This window comes from Arvicola amphibius, chromosome 10 (assembly GCF_903992535.2).
Source record: "Arvicola amphibius chromosome 10, mArvAmp1.2, whole genome shotgun sequence".
Lineage (NCBI taxonomy): Eukaryota > Metazoa > Chordata > Mammalia > Rodentia > Cricetidae > Arvicola > Arvicola amphibius.
In genome coordinates this window covers 108398452-108413592 of record NC_052056.1, presented here as the reverse complement: position 1 = coordinate 108413592, position 15141 = coordinate 108398452, and the positions used below count along the sequence as shown (strand labels likewise).

Here is a 15141-nt window from a genome sequence, read left to right as displayed (position 1 = left end):
TCCCCGCGCCCACGTGGAGCCTTCGCACGACCACGCGTGGCCGGAATACCGGGGACGCTCTGCCCACTCCCTCCCGCTGTTGCATCATACACCACGCCGCGCCTGTAAAGGACCAAGATAGACTCGGAGGAGGCGACCGGAATACGGGTGCCCGCCCTACGCAGCATCCCCGGAGATGGGGAGGTTAAGAAGAACCCTCGCCCTGTCTGAGCGGCCACGCGAGGCCCTGGGTTCCCACGCACAGAGAGAGGTGACACAGAGACAAAAGAGAGGTGACTTTTAGAGCTCCCTGGACATTCACCGGGATCACGTACTCACCGAGGAGGCGACGGGATACTGAGCTGGGTAGGAACCGGGGGTAAAGAACCGCTCACACCTGCTGGCGGAGGGGATGGCGCGCGCGGGAGGGATCCGAGCCGGTTTCATCAGCCGCGCGCCGCCCTCCGCGGGCCCCGCGGCCACGGCCAGTGATGCGCGTCACCTTCCCGGGCACCAATGAGTGAGCTGCGCGGCCGCGCCCCTGTGGGCGGGGACACCCGAGACCGGGCTTTCCCCGGCGCTCGCCTTTGGTCCCCTACGGCTACAACCCTGGTTTGGTCAGAGCTAGTGGGTGACACAGGCTGAGCCGTGCCAGCCCCGGCCTGGGGAGCCAATGACAGCTAACCTTACCAGGGTTCCTGTTTTCAACGATGACAGGAGACGTACTTTAAAGAAATTTTAGGACTTGGTTGTAAATCTTCATTTGTCGTTGGACTTCTTTACGGCAGTGTCCTAGCTAACGCCTTAGCCTCGCCCCTGTCAGGGAGGGCCCCAAAGCCTGCAAGCCTCCCTTCGATACAGTACTTCCTCCCTAGGCTAATGGGCCAATGGAGCCAGTTCACTCCGGAGGGACTCACCCCAAGTTTATTACCCCAATCCAGTCTTCATCTCTGGTATTCTTTCTGATCTCTGCTCCAAAAGCAAGAATTACAATCTATGGGGCTGGAGAGACGGCTCAGTGGTTAAGAGCACTGACTACTCTTCCAGTTCAATTCTCAGCACCCACATGGTGGCTCTCAACTGTCTGTAACTCACGCATGTGGAACACTGACAGACAGACAAAACTCCAATACATAAAAATGAAGGTTTTTTTAAGGGGAAGGGGCTACATCTATAAAGGCCCAATAATCACGGGACATGGGAAAATTAAATATATTAACATACGTTAATCATATTAACACTTTCATGGCCCCACAGTCTTCTTAGGAAAAAAAATAAGATGGATGTGTGTGTGTGTGTGTGTGTGTGTGTTCTCAACTGTCTTTTATCAGTAATGGGGGGTCGTTGTCAGTCACAGATGTGATATTCCTGTGGAGTTAACTAACCATTTATTAATGTATACTGCCCAGCAGAAAGCTTTAATGAGCACATCGAAGGAGGTCAATAGCGGAAAAAAAATTTTGAACAGTGTTTGGGATTATAATAAGGCACCAAGCATACATTGTTTTAAAACAGCCAAATGAAATGTAGTCATACAAGTGATGAAATACCTGCCAATCTTGTAAAGAGGTCTCCTAACTCTGTGAAAAGAAACCTTTACCAGCTGACCACTCTGTGAAGGGTGTCCCATCCTCAGAGGGAAAGCCTCTCACCTATCAGAGCCTGCCAGCTTGGCCTTCAACATTGGATGACTCTGAATTTGACCACTTCATCTACTGTGTGTCCTCCACGAATCATTTCATTACTACTTATAAAAATTTGCATCCTCTTAAAAATTACAGTCAGTCCTTGTTTAGGACTAAGTTAGTGCACTAGACTTCCACGGAGCAAGCTGAAAATCAAAATGGAGTCACTCGTGATAAAAATCCCACATCACCAAACTAAACTAAACTGACTTTTCAAGGAATTAGGGATAGCCAGTTTAGCCTGTCAGAATAGAGAGTTCCCTCTGCTTAAACCCTTTAGTAAAAAGAGCGACCAGAAGCACCGATAACCAGTTACTTTCCTGGTGCTCCTTCTCCCACCTCTAGTGTGCAGGCAAAGTGAATTCTGTGGGCTTTAATTCCTTTCTGTCTGCAAAGCCAGCTTCTCCAGGCAACCCTGGAGGTTAGAAGACAGCTTCAGGCCCGCTGGAACTGGAATCATAGGCGATCATAGGCTTCTTTGCTGGTACTGGGAGGCGAGCCCAGGTTGAGCAGTTAGTGCTGCTCTTAGCCAATGAGCTATCTCTCCAGCCTCTGATCTTTTCTTTTCTTTATTTTTTATTTGTTTGTTTTGTTTTCATTTTGGCTTGAAAACTTTACAAATATTCCACATAAAAACCAACCTAGATTCCATCTCCCTAGCAAATTTTTAGCACAGGGCTCAATTCAATGATTCCATCAGGCAGATGACCTTCAGACCAACAGGAGAAAACCCTCAATGACAGGACCCATGACAGTGTGCGGTAGTTTGTACGAAAATGGCTCCTGTAGGCTCCTAGGGAGTGACCCTATTAGGAGGAGTGGCCTTGTTGGAGGAAGTGTGTCCACTTAGGGTAAGCTTTGAAGCTTCAGAAGCTCAAGCCAGGCAGAGTGGTTCACTCTCTCTCTTCTTATTGCCTGCTGATCCCGACACAGAACTCTTGGCTCCTTCTCCAGCACCACGTCTGCCTGTGCACCTCCATGTTCCCCACCATGATAATAATGGGCTGATGCTCTGAACTGTAAACCTCCGCCAATGGAATGTTTTCCTTATATGAGTGGCTATGGTCATGGAGTTTCCTCCTCACAGCAACAGGACTTCAGGGAAAAAGAAAAAAGAAAAAGGATCAGTTTGAAGCGGGGAAACTCAATTGTGGTCCAGGTCACCCAGAAGATGCTGTTAACCCTGCCTTAATATTGTAACAAATGGCAAATGTCTAAAGGATCCCTGAGTGAGAGGTCTCCATCACAGCCAACTGAGCCAAGCTTCCAAACGCACTGAGGAAAAGAGGGTGCTGGGATTCAGCTCTCGGTGACCACCTTGTCAGGGGATTAAAAGTCACATCCTAGTCTAGCACCGTCGGACCGGAGACACCGTAGGGCCTGGTATCAGTAAGACGGGTGGGCAGAAATTCTGACTCGCTCAACAGCAGCTTTTGGCCTGTGGAGAATGTCCTTGCTCACTATCATCCTGGGTGTCTGCACTTCCCAGTAGGAATTCTGTTAGCTGCATTCAGATGCAGACTTCATGCTGAATATGGAAAACCTTAATAAAGATGGGCAGATTGGATAAAGTATAAATAGGTTTACACATATAGTCAGCATAGCTATAAAGGTACAGATATGACTGGAGAGATGGCTCCTCAGTTAAGCGCACTGGTTGCTCTTCCAGAGGACCTGGGTTCAGTTCCCAACACCCACATGATGGGTGGCTACCAGCCATCTTTAACCCCGGACACATGGGATCTGATGCCCTCTTCTGGCTTCTTCGGGTGCCAGGCATGTACTTAGTGCACAGACCTACATGCCGGCTGAACATCCATACACATAATTTTTTTTTTTCGAGACAGGGTTTCTCTGCAACTTTTAGAGCCTGTCCTGGAGCTAGCTCTTGTAGACCAGGCTGGCCTCGAACTCACAGAGATCCACCTGCCTCTGCCTCCCGAGTGCTGGGATTAAAGATGTGCGCCATCATTGCTCAGCTCACATAAAAAATTTTAAAATGTATTTATTTTTAATCATGTTTATGTCCATGTGGGTGCCCAGGGAGTCCAGAGATGTTGGGTCTCCTGGAATCGTAGTTAGAGACAGTTCAGCTACACAGCATGGGTGCTGGAATTGAACTGGGGTCCTCTGGAAAAAATAATACATGCTCTTAACTGCTAAGTCATCTCTCCAGCCCCAAGTAAAATAATGTCTTGAGTGCAAAGTCTCTTGATAAATCCTGTTAGAATAATAGATCTTCATGTGACCAAAAAATAATAAGATAAAGGTACAGAACATATACCACCCTCCTCAAAAGTTAACTTAAAATGAAGTGTGGTCGTTTCAATAAGTCTGTCTTCTGTGGGCACAGATGTTTGAATCTATGGTTCCCAGTTAATTTCACCATATGGGTAGCTTTGTGAGTTGTGGCCTTGCTAGAGGAAGAATGTCAGTTAGGACCAGCTTTCCGTAATTTCTATAAGCCGCTCTGGTCACAGTGCTTATCACAGCAATAGAAAGTAACTAATATGTTAACACTGACTCTACACCTCCTGAGAGATGCGTGGGCTGCAGTCTAGGTGACTTTGGCTAGGATGGGGTCTTTTTCTTTCTTGTGGTGTCAAACCTAGGGACTAATGCATGCTAGATAATTAATTACCTCACCACTGAGCTACAACCCAAGACATAATGAAAACTTTTTAGACACACACACAAAAAAATCACAATCTGTGGAAGAATTAATTGATAAGTTGGAGTTATTAAAATTTACAAACCTGCTCTACAAAAGATATTTCTATGAGATTGAAAAAGACAATCAAAGCCGGGCAGTGGTGGCGCACGCCTTTAATCCTAGCACTCGGGAGGCAGAGGCAGGTGGATCTCTGTGAGTTCGAGACCAGCCTGGTCTACAAGAGCTAGTTCCAGGACAGGCTCCAAAAAAACCACAGAGAAACCCTGTATCGAAAAATCAAAAAAAAAAAAAAAAAAGAAAAGAAAAAAGAAAAAGGCAATCAGCAGAGTGGTAGGAAATCCTTGGCGAAACATGCACGATAAAGGACTGGGGTTCAAAATATGCAAAGAGCCTGTAACACTCAACAATATCAAACCCTGAGAATATGGGTGGTGTGTGTGTGTGCTGTACAAACTTAGCACCTTCTGTATTGTCCCTCAACAATGAACACAGACAAGTGCTATGTCTAAATGTGTACATTTTCCCAGCCAAAGACTGAACAGCCCATTGCCCCAACAGAAAGGCAGCAGGAGGAGGTATCTGACAGATCGAAAAACCCCACAGGAGGCAGGAGAGATAGTTCAGCGGTTAAGAGCACTGGCTGTTCTTCCAGAGGACCCAGGTTCAATTCCCAGCACCCACATGGCAGCTCACAACTGTCTGCAACTCCCGTTCCAGGGTAGCCAACACCCTTATATAGACACACATGCAGGTAGAACACCAGCACACATAAAAAAAAAAGAAAAAAGCCCTGCGGCTAGGTTAAAGACTATAACTACTATTCAAGTAGTGGAGAATAACACATTTATGCTGTATGTCTGCTGGACACAAGCTGGAGTCATCTGGGAAGAGGGAACCTCAATCGAGAAAACGTCTCCGGACTGGCCTATAGGCAAGCTTGTGAGGCCTTTTCGTGATTGATAATTGATAAGGGAGGGCCCAGCTCACTGTGGGTGAGGTCACCACTGGACAGGTGGTCCTGGACTATAAAAAGAACAAAAATGGCTGAGCAAGCCATGGGGAGCAAGCCAGTAAGCAACTTTCCTCCATGACCTCTGCTTCAGCTCCTGCCTTGAGTTCCCCCCTCAGCTCCCCTTCACAATGGACTGTAAGTTGTAGGAGGAAACACACCCTCCCCTCCCCAGGTAACTTTTGGTCATGGTGTTTAACACAGCAGCAGAAAGCCAGCTTAAAGACTGTGTTTCCACCGAATTCCTCTAGAGAGGTTTGAAACAGCTGCCAGCATGTCTGAGCTTTGGCAAAGGACGGTTTCTCTCCACAAAAGCAATATGCCATCATCTCTCAAGAGGAAGGGCTCCGCTCACAGTCCATAGAAGAAAATACAGATATGCAGCAATGATGAGACTGCTCAGAGAGGTTTATGTGAGACTGTGTGTGTTTAAATTGTCGCAGCAAAAGGAGACATGTCATAGCGTGTAAAAATAGCGGTTAAATGCAGCCTGAAGCATTCCTAGAATTCAATACTATATGGCCATAGAAAATAAATCTTCTGGGCTGGAGAGATGGCTCGGTGGTTAAGAGCACTGGCTGCTCTTCCAGAGGTCCTGAGTTCGATTCCCAGTAACCATATAGTGGCTCATAACCATCTATAATGAGATCTGGTGCCATCTTCTGGCCTGCAGGCATACATAGAGGCAGAATGTTGTATACATAATAAATAAATAAATAAATAAATAAATAAATAAATAAATAAATAGAAAGAAAGAAAGAAAGAAAGAAATCTTCCAAAGATTTCTTAACTATATGGAAGCACTCAGACTATATTATGAAAATAGCACAATGTTTTATCTGCACAGTAATTCCAACTTTCTATACAAAGTCAGTATGTTCTCAGAAAGATGTTCTTTAGCTGTCATTGTGCAAGACATCACAGAGTGAACCCACTAACTCAGCCTCACCAGGTAATATAGCCCTGAGGAACAGTATCATATATGTAGTCCAAGTATCCTTGTGCCACACATGACTACGTGTGAACATGTTCATGCATATACCCACATATACATGTTTATATGTACATAAATACTGTGAATAGCCAGGATGGAAACACTTCTAGGGATGCTGCTCCTAGAGAGAGTCTTAATTCTTTTTCATAGATTTTTTTAAAAAGATTTATTTATTTTTCCGTGTAGGAGTGAATGACTGTGTTTATGTATGTACCCTACATGCATGCACTACTTGTGGGGTCCAGGAGAGGGCAATGGATCGCCTGGAGTTAGGTGCTGGGAACTAAGCCCAGTTCCTCTATAGAAGCAGTCTGAGCTTCCCCAAGTCATTTCTCCCCTGAGTTTAATTCTTTTGTGTGCCTACTCTCAACTTTTTACACTGAAAATTTACAATAAACTCAATAAAGCTTATTGAAAATCAGAATTGTACCAAAATATTAGGTTTCATATTAACTTCTTCCTTGCCCCTCACATCCATATCACCCCAGAATCTTCAGACCTTCAATTACTTTTAGTAGGGTGGTGGTGGTGTACTACAATTACCCCACTGCATACCATATGTCTCAGAATATTCACACGTGATTCTTAATTGTTTTAGGAGCGTGGGATTGACACAGGGTCTTAGTGGGTTGCTTTGACTGTCCTGGAACTCACTCTGTAGACCAGACTGACCTCAAACTCATAGAGATCCTCCTGCCTCAGAGTGCTGGGATTAAAGGCCTGGGGCACAGCAGCTGGCTACTTGTCTCCTCAGTGCAAGTGTCAAAGTCCAGCATTCTTGTTTTGAAGAGAGCAGGAATGTGTTCTGAGCTGTCATCTAATTCCTGATGTCTCTTCAGTTTGTCAGGAAAGAGTCAAACCTGGGGTTCAGTACTGATGCTTCTTTGGGACTGAGAGCACCAGCTCACCAGAGCTCTGAGCTCTGAGAAGATGGTGACTCCCTCTGACATGCCTGTCAGTAATCCAGCACAAGCACACTGAAGTCAGCGCGAGGAGGCAGCGCCTCATGCTTTCTTTCACAAGCTTGCCTGGTTCTCCTCTATGCACTTTTTGTTATGTTTTTTTGTTTCTCTTTAACAGCATATTTTTTTTTCAAACAGTGCCCTAGACAACGAGGGTTGGTTTGCAAGATCAGTCAGTATCTAGCTTTGATTGCAGGTAATTTATAACCTGAAACCTGGCCCAAGTCATCAACGAAGAGTCCTGGCTCTCCCTGTCAGCTTAGCTCTCTTCTGATAGGAAGGTCATTTCCCAGCAATTGGAAGACTTTTATGTCCAACACAAGTCTTCAATGTTCAATACCTCTGCTGCCTTCCTAAACACAGGGATGCTATATGTCTACTGACATTTAAACCTCGACCTGGTGACACACACCTTTCATCCCAGCAGTTGGGAGGCGGGGACTGGAGACTTTTGGTGAGACCCTGTCTCAAGGGGGAAAAAAAAAAACCAAATCAGGAAACAAACATGTTGTGGAATATTCCTTTACACTGTGTGAAGATGTGTCACTGTGTTTAGTTTAATTAAAAAACTAAACGGCCAATAGCTAGGCAGGAGGTTTAGCAGGGACCTCTAGACAAAGCATTGCCAGGGAGACAGAGAGGAAACAGGATGGGTAGTAGAGGATGAAGATAACCAAACAATGTAGAAGAAGGCAGATGAAAAGATACGGTTAGCCGGGCGGTGGTGGCACATGCCTTTAATCCCAGCACTCGGGAGGCAGAGGCAGGCGGATCTCTGTGAGTTCGAGACCAGCCTGGTCTACAAGAGCTAGTTCCAGGACAGGCTCTAGAAACTACAGGGAAACCCTGTCTCGAAATAAAAAAAAAAAAAAAAGATACGGTTAATTTAAGGTATAAGAACTAGTTAGGAACAAGCCTAACCTAAGGCTGAGTTTTCATCATTAACAATAAGTCTCTGCATGTTTGTTTTTGTGAGCTGGTGACCCAAAGAAAAATCTGCCTGCACAAACAAGTCACTGGAGGGCTGGCTCGGCCGCTAAGAGCAAGCAGTTGCAAGCAGACCCCAGTTCATTCTCAGCACCGTGTCAGATGGCTCCCTCAGTGCCTGGAACTCTAGCTCCACTAAGTCCACCCATGTGCACATACTCACACACGGACACATAAGCACACATGCAAAATTTAAAAATACTTAAGCAACATAGAAACAGATTCTAAAATATTTAGTGAAATAAAGACAGCCATTATGGAAAGCCCTAACCAATCTTACTGGTGCCCGTAGGAGAGATTCAGAAATGAAGGAAAGTGGAGGCAGGGTGGGGGGTCTCCCTCCCTTGTGAGAGAACAGAAGGCAGATGTCTTGGAGTCAATGAGAGAAGATGCCAAAGAAAGCAACCCCACAGACCCTTCGGCCTTGAACTCTTAGACTCTAGAACCCTGAGGACATCAGTGCTGTTGGTATGCTCACCCCCAGTCTCTGGAGTTTGTCATGATAGCCCAAGGAAGCTAACATGGTGGAAGTCATATTTAAGAGGAAGGTGGACAGTCAAAGCAAAAGTAGACATGAGAAGCACCTCCTGGGGCTTAACACGGCTTCATTGTCTGGCTGAGCCTAAGCCGTCAAGGTCATAGGTCACAGACAGTCAAGCCCCCATACTGAACACCACTCTATCCTATCTAACACTTTTTCCTTTCCCTTCTTTTTTTATCTGTTGGTTTTTTGATTCAGGGTCTCACTGTATAGCCTTGGCCAGCCTGGAACTCACTCTGTAGACCAGGCTGGCCTTGAACTCACAGAGATCCGCCTGCCTCTGCCTCTCAAGAGCTGGGATTAAAGACCTGCGCCGCCGCCTCCTGGCTCCATTCACTCTTGTTTTAAATCAATTTGTGCCTTTTGGGGTATTTCCTACAGTTGTCGTTCCCCTTCTCAGCCTACATATCCAAAAGGAAAGATGGGGAGCCACAAAGAAGCTCCCCACCACCCCTGGCCTGCATCATTTGTCACTGGGTAGATGTGCTGCCACGCCAAGCACGACTCCCGCGCTGTACAGACAGGAGCACAATGCTATCAGCCCAGAGTCTGCTGCCTCCTGTGCACTGTGGAGTGGGGAAAATGGAATGTTTGGCATCGAGCAGGCATGGGTGTCAAACTGGACATCACTACTAATCAAATGGCAGACCTTGGTCAAGTTATTTAAGCCATAAAGGAAAACAACGCTTTTCCTATTTGACCCTACTGACGATAGTGTGTACGAAGCCGGGCCGACACCATGAGCTCTGACACACCCTCTTTGCAGTATCTGTCCTCTCCTCTTGCAAGAAGGCAGGGGATCAGGACCTGGGCCTCCATCTCTGTCTGCACTAAGAAACACCTACCTCATGAGCCAGGGAAGGGTGTAGTGGCCCTTACTAGCCTTCCATCTGGCACCTGGGGGTGACTCACCGACTCAGATTCTTTTGGGGAGGACGCTTAATTTCTGATGACAGTTGGCTTGGCAGAAGCCGTTCCCTTCTTTGGCTCTCTAGAAAGTGTGCCAGCTGGGGCTACACCCAGCCGCCATGCTTCAAGAAGACAGACAAAGCATTAAGGATCTCAGCTCTTGAGCTGAGAAAGAGTTCAGGGTTAAGTACAAAGCCTCATGATCCGAGTTTGATCGCTGTTGCTCGTTTCTCACAGTGGAAGGGAGGAACCCATTCCCCAAAGTCGTTCTCTGACCTCCACATCTGTGCCCTCACACACATGCTTATCATGCATGCATGCACATACACGCACACACGCACATACACACACACACACATCATGACAAAAAAATTCTATTTAAGTCCGCTTACACTGTAGTACAAAATAAAATAAATATTTCAATTCTTTTTAAAACTCTAGAAATGTCTACTTGGTGAAACAAATCAACCCCCCCCCCCCTTTCTGGAAGACTTTTACTAAACACTTCAGGCTAACTCCAAACTCAGCGTTCTACCATAATCTCTGCCTCCCAGGTCTGGGATTAGGGGTGTGTGCAGAACACACCTGGTTCGCCTACATAACCTTTAGGCAAAAATGCTGCAGGTTTCTACACAGTTTGTGCCCAGTACTAAACAACCCCTTCCTACGTTACTGCTGGTCTCACGTCTCAGCCTTGGAATGAGGTCCCTGAATCTGTACCTTACATCAAACGTCCCTGCTGCAAGTGGAGACAAGCAGGACACAGTGCCGTGGAGTGGCTAAGAACATAGATGGCAAAGACAGGCCAAAAGTATGGCTTTCAGGAAGTAACCAGCCCCGATCAGCCTTAGCTGCCTCATCTAAAATATGCATGCGACAACTAATTATGAGCTGCTGGCAGGACGGAGGTAAAGGTTGCTGGTGCCCGTGCGTTGCCTGGACAGAATAATAATGAGCCTATAAAAGTTACCATTTATTATTATCGCTGTCATAAAAAAAAAACTTTCTCCTAACGTATACTTTGCTGATACAAGGAAATACCAGTTAACTGCCAGTAAATCTTTTATCCTTTAGCAGCTAGTGTGCAGTGTGGAAACAGCTATGGGGTGGTGGCCTCTCTGGCTAGCTTTTCACTGTAAACAGAAAGCTAGTCCCATCCTGAGGAGCAAACCACCACAACCACCTACAAATGGCCGTTTATAACTCAGAGGATGGCCACTGTATCTGTTGGGTCTCTAAAGTAACAGAACTTGCAGAATGAATCCTTCTATACATATAGAGAAAGAAGATTTATTATAATGACTTACAAGTTGCAGCCCAGCTAATCCAATATTGGCTGGCTATGAATGGAAAGTTCAAGAATGCAGTAGTTGCTCATTCCATGAGGACAGATGTCTCAGCAGGTCTTCAGTAGACCCTGGAATCCTGAAGAAGTAGGTCCCAATGGCAGTGAAGCAATTGAATTGATGGCAAAAGCAAGGGGCAAGCAAGCAAAAACCAAAAGCTTCCTTATAAATACTTCCAATAGAAGGCATGGCTCAAATTAGGTCTGAATCAAAGATCTGGATTAAAGGTGTGTCTTCCTACCTCAAAGATCCGGATTAGGAGTGGCTCTCCCTGCTTCAAATTAAGCAAAAGCTTCTCACATGCGTGTCCTCCATTTCTGAGTTTTAGTTCCAGATGTAGTCAAGTTGACAACCAAGAACAGACATCACAGCCTCTGGTTTGGACCAGAGTATTCCTCAGCCCAGCCACCATGCACATTTGGGCCAAATAAGCCCATGTCGGAGGTAGTTGCCCTGTGTTTCCTAAGATCCTTGGCAGGATTTCAAGTCTCTGTTCACAGATACCAGCCACTTGTACTCATCTCAACTGAAAGTGGGGTGTTACCAATGATCCCCCCAGTATACTGGCTAGCTTTTGTCAGCGTGACACAAACCTAGACATGTTTGGGAAGACAGAATCTCAACTGAAGAACTGACTTCCTCAGATTGGCCTGTGGGAATGTCCCCGACGTATTTTCTTGATTTCTGTTGATGGTTAAGAGCCCAGCCCACTGAACAGTGCCACCAATGGGCAGTTAGGGTCTGGGCTATGTAAGGAAGGTCACTGAGTAAGCCACAGAAAGCAAGCCAGTAAGTGGCACTCTGCCACAGACTCTGCTTCAGTTCCTGCCTTAAGTTCCTTGGCTTCATTCAATGAATGGCCATAACTTGTAAATCCAAGAAAACTTTTCCTCCCTCAAGTGGCCTTCGGTCACAGTTTATCACAGCAACGGAGAAAGCACCTAGGACACCCCCTAAAGGCGAGCCACTGGACTAGAGGAATAGCTGCTTGTTTTGTCATAGATACTGGGTATTAGCTATAAAGTGAGAAAAGAAATATACACTCACCCAGAATGCAGGGCTGAGTTAGAGGGCCGCCGTCAGATTAGCGGAGCCATTGCCTACAGACCAGATGTCTTCCGACTGGCTGGTGTCTAGGCCAGGTCGACATTCTTCCTGTGTTGTGGTGAGCCTCTGGGTGAAGCTCTTTGAAGACATGCAGGTGGAAGGTTACATCTGGGACAGTGGAGTGCGTGGTGGCAGCTGGAAGCAGTCAGATGGTGGTGCGATCGTTTAAATGTCGTCGGCCCCCGTAACCTCATTGAGGTCTCTTTAGATTAAACGTCGCTCGGTGTTAGAGTCCGCTTCCTGCTGTCTTCTGATCAAGATCTAGTGGGCTACATGTTTGCCTGCATGCCACCATGTCCCACAATGATGACAAGGGACCGAACCTCTGAACTGTGAGTAAGCCACCCCAATTCAATGTTTTCCTCTTTAAGAGTTGCTGCGGCTGGGCAGGGGTGGCACACGCCCTTAATGCCAGCACTCGGGAGGCAGAGGCAGGCGGATCTCTGTGAGTTCTAAGCCAGCCTGGTCTGCAAGAGCTAGTTCCAGGACAGGCTCCCAAATTATAGAGAAACCCAATCTTGATAAAAAAAAAAAAAACAAAACAAAACAAAAAATAAAAAAAGAGAGAAAACAGAAGAGTTGCTCTAGTCCTGGTGTCTCTTCGCAGCAACACAAACTCTGACAAGACAGGTGGTTGCTATTTCAATGCTGCTGCCTCTGTTGTGTTGGTTAATAGCTCATGTGTTTTACCCACACCAATGGCCTTGAAGATTCTGCTGTCTTTACACACGTGACTGCCTTCTCCCCCTCTTCCCCAGGAAAAGCCTGACATCATAATTCAGAAGATCCCACTCTACTGGAGATGAAAACATAGTTCTTGGGTTTCACGAAGTGGGTTTCAGGACATCTCTTCACCCCCTCAAACATCTCTGTAGTAGAAATATTCCATTCTTAAGGTTTGGGAGATGGCTGAATTAATAACATCCTTGCTGGGGAGGCATGAAGACTTGAGGTTCCCAGTACTCACATAAAGAAACCTGGGTGCGGTGCCAGGGAGGCAGAGGCAGGAGGATCCCTGGGGTTTCATGGTCAAAAGCAGAAATAACTCTTCCTCTCTGGTAGGAATCGCTCGATCGAAGCTCGTCCACAAGATCCACACATAGAGCATTAGTCTTGAAATTTCTGAATGTCACTGCTGCGTAACTGGACAGTCTAGAATTGGGGCAGATGGACATGTGGCTAGAGCCAGGTCCCTGGAATCTGTCTCACAGCTCTCAGGAGTCTCCTGCACATCATCTCTCTGTGTTGGTAGCAATGATGGGTTTTGACGATTACAGCCCAGAAGAGAACCATTGCCAGCCACAGTTGCAACCCTGCAAAGGGCCCCAGCTTGACTCTGCTGGGTCTAATGGCCAAGCATCCGTGCCTCTTGCTGATTCGACAGAACGGTATTCTACAACCCTACCCAGCTTCTGTGATCTCTCCAGCTATTTCTTGTCCTTGGCAGTGTTGCCCATGTGCAGCAAAGGATCTTCATGCCTGTCACTCAGCATTATACTCTGCTGCCTTAGGCTCTTTCCACTCCAGACACTTGTCATGTTTTCTTCTCTTCTCATCTCGTCTTCTCTCTCATGGAACCTAAGGAACAAGATGGAGGGACTCCACATGAGCTACAGAGCTAGCTCTCAAATGACCCCTCCTTCCCCATCAACACTGGCCTTGACCCAGACTTGAAGACTTGAACCCTCCAAGTGTGCTGAGTTCCTTCTCAGAAAATGCCCTTGTCTTTAGTGCCACCACACCCTAGGCGAGGTCAGCTGAACACTCTCTAAATGCTCCTACCAGGCAAAGCAACTCGTGGACACACAAGCGGGAATCAACACTGTGGGGGTTTCAAGCGGATTATTTTATTCTTGATTCCATTTCCTGGATGAGTTTTCTCTGGACACGATTATCAGTTAATTGTTCCGAACAACTTGTTGACCCTGAAGGTCTACCCGGCTGACTGGGCAGAATTCACATTTTTATTGCCTCACGGTTATTGGAACAAACAACACAAGGATGGTACCAGCCTAATGACCCATCCAGGCTCACACAGTCCTGTCCTTACTCTGGAAGACAGAAACTGCTGTTCTGGATCCCTGTTGGAGTGTGAGCCATTAGAAACCTGGGACAGAGCTGCAGCCAGAGCCACGGTCCTTTGCTTTGGCCTTGATCTTAGACTCTGACCAGCTTCTAAAACCTTGGCCATGTGGGAAAAGCGAATGTCCCAAGCTTATTTTGCACAGTGGATGGAAGTCAACTGAACTTGTGTTGGGTGTCTTCTTGGGCTTTTATGAGGGCCCCGATAGTCTCAGCTCAGACACTCAAAGCTTTGCTTTTGGTGGCTGCATCATCTTCAGGCAAAACACAAGCTCCTTCCCTGTAAGAGAGGCCAAGCTTTCTGACTGAGGTTCCTTGATGTCACTTGTGTGCTGGTTGCAAGTCTGGCTATGTGTGGTTCTCTAATTCTGCTGTATCTATGTGAGGAGAAAGTCCCAAAGTGCCAGGGACCAAAAGAAGAGGTCCTGGAACCAAAGAGGAAGTTCCTGGGTAGAATTACTTTGCCACCACAAAGACCAAACATGCAAATTGGTATTTGTGGTTCGTTCTTCCTTTGGGAAGCGTCAGTCTGACTTTCTCTATTTCAGTGGGGGCAGGGGCCATGGCTCAGTAAGGTGCCTGCCAGGCAAGCTCGAGAGTCTGAATTCAGATTCCCATAATCCACATTAAAAACCAAAACCTGAACAAGGTAACACACACCCATAACTCCAGGGCCCGTGGTGCCAGGAAGAGATAGGCGGGTCCCTGACGCTCATTGGTAAGGCAGACTAGATGAATTCACTGAGAGACCCTGTCTCAACAGGATAATGCGAGGAAGGCCCGGGATACGGCCCAGTGGGTAAGGGCAGTTGTTGGCAAGCTTGACGACCCGGGGTCAGTCCCCAGTATTCACATGGCAGAAGGAC

At 46.7% G+C, this 15141-nt stretch overlaps 1 protein-coding gene across 1 annotated transcript in view; it reads right to left on the bottom strand.

Moving 5' to 3' along the window:
- The window catches only part of Slc7a1 (solute carrier family 7 member 1), a 69295-nt gene extending 68877 nt beyond the window's left edge, over positions 1 to 418 (bottom strand). The window contains exon 1 of the mRNA XM_038345370.1: positions 319 to 418. The gene's annotated coding sequence lies outside the window, so the exon portion shown is untranslated. The remainder of the gene's footprint in view (positions 1 to 318) is intronic.
- Positions 419 to 15141: the final 14723 nt, after the last annotated feature.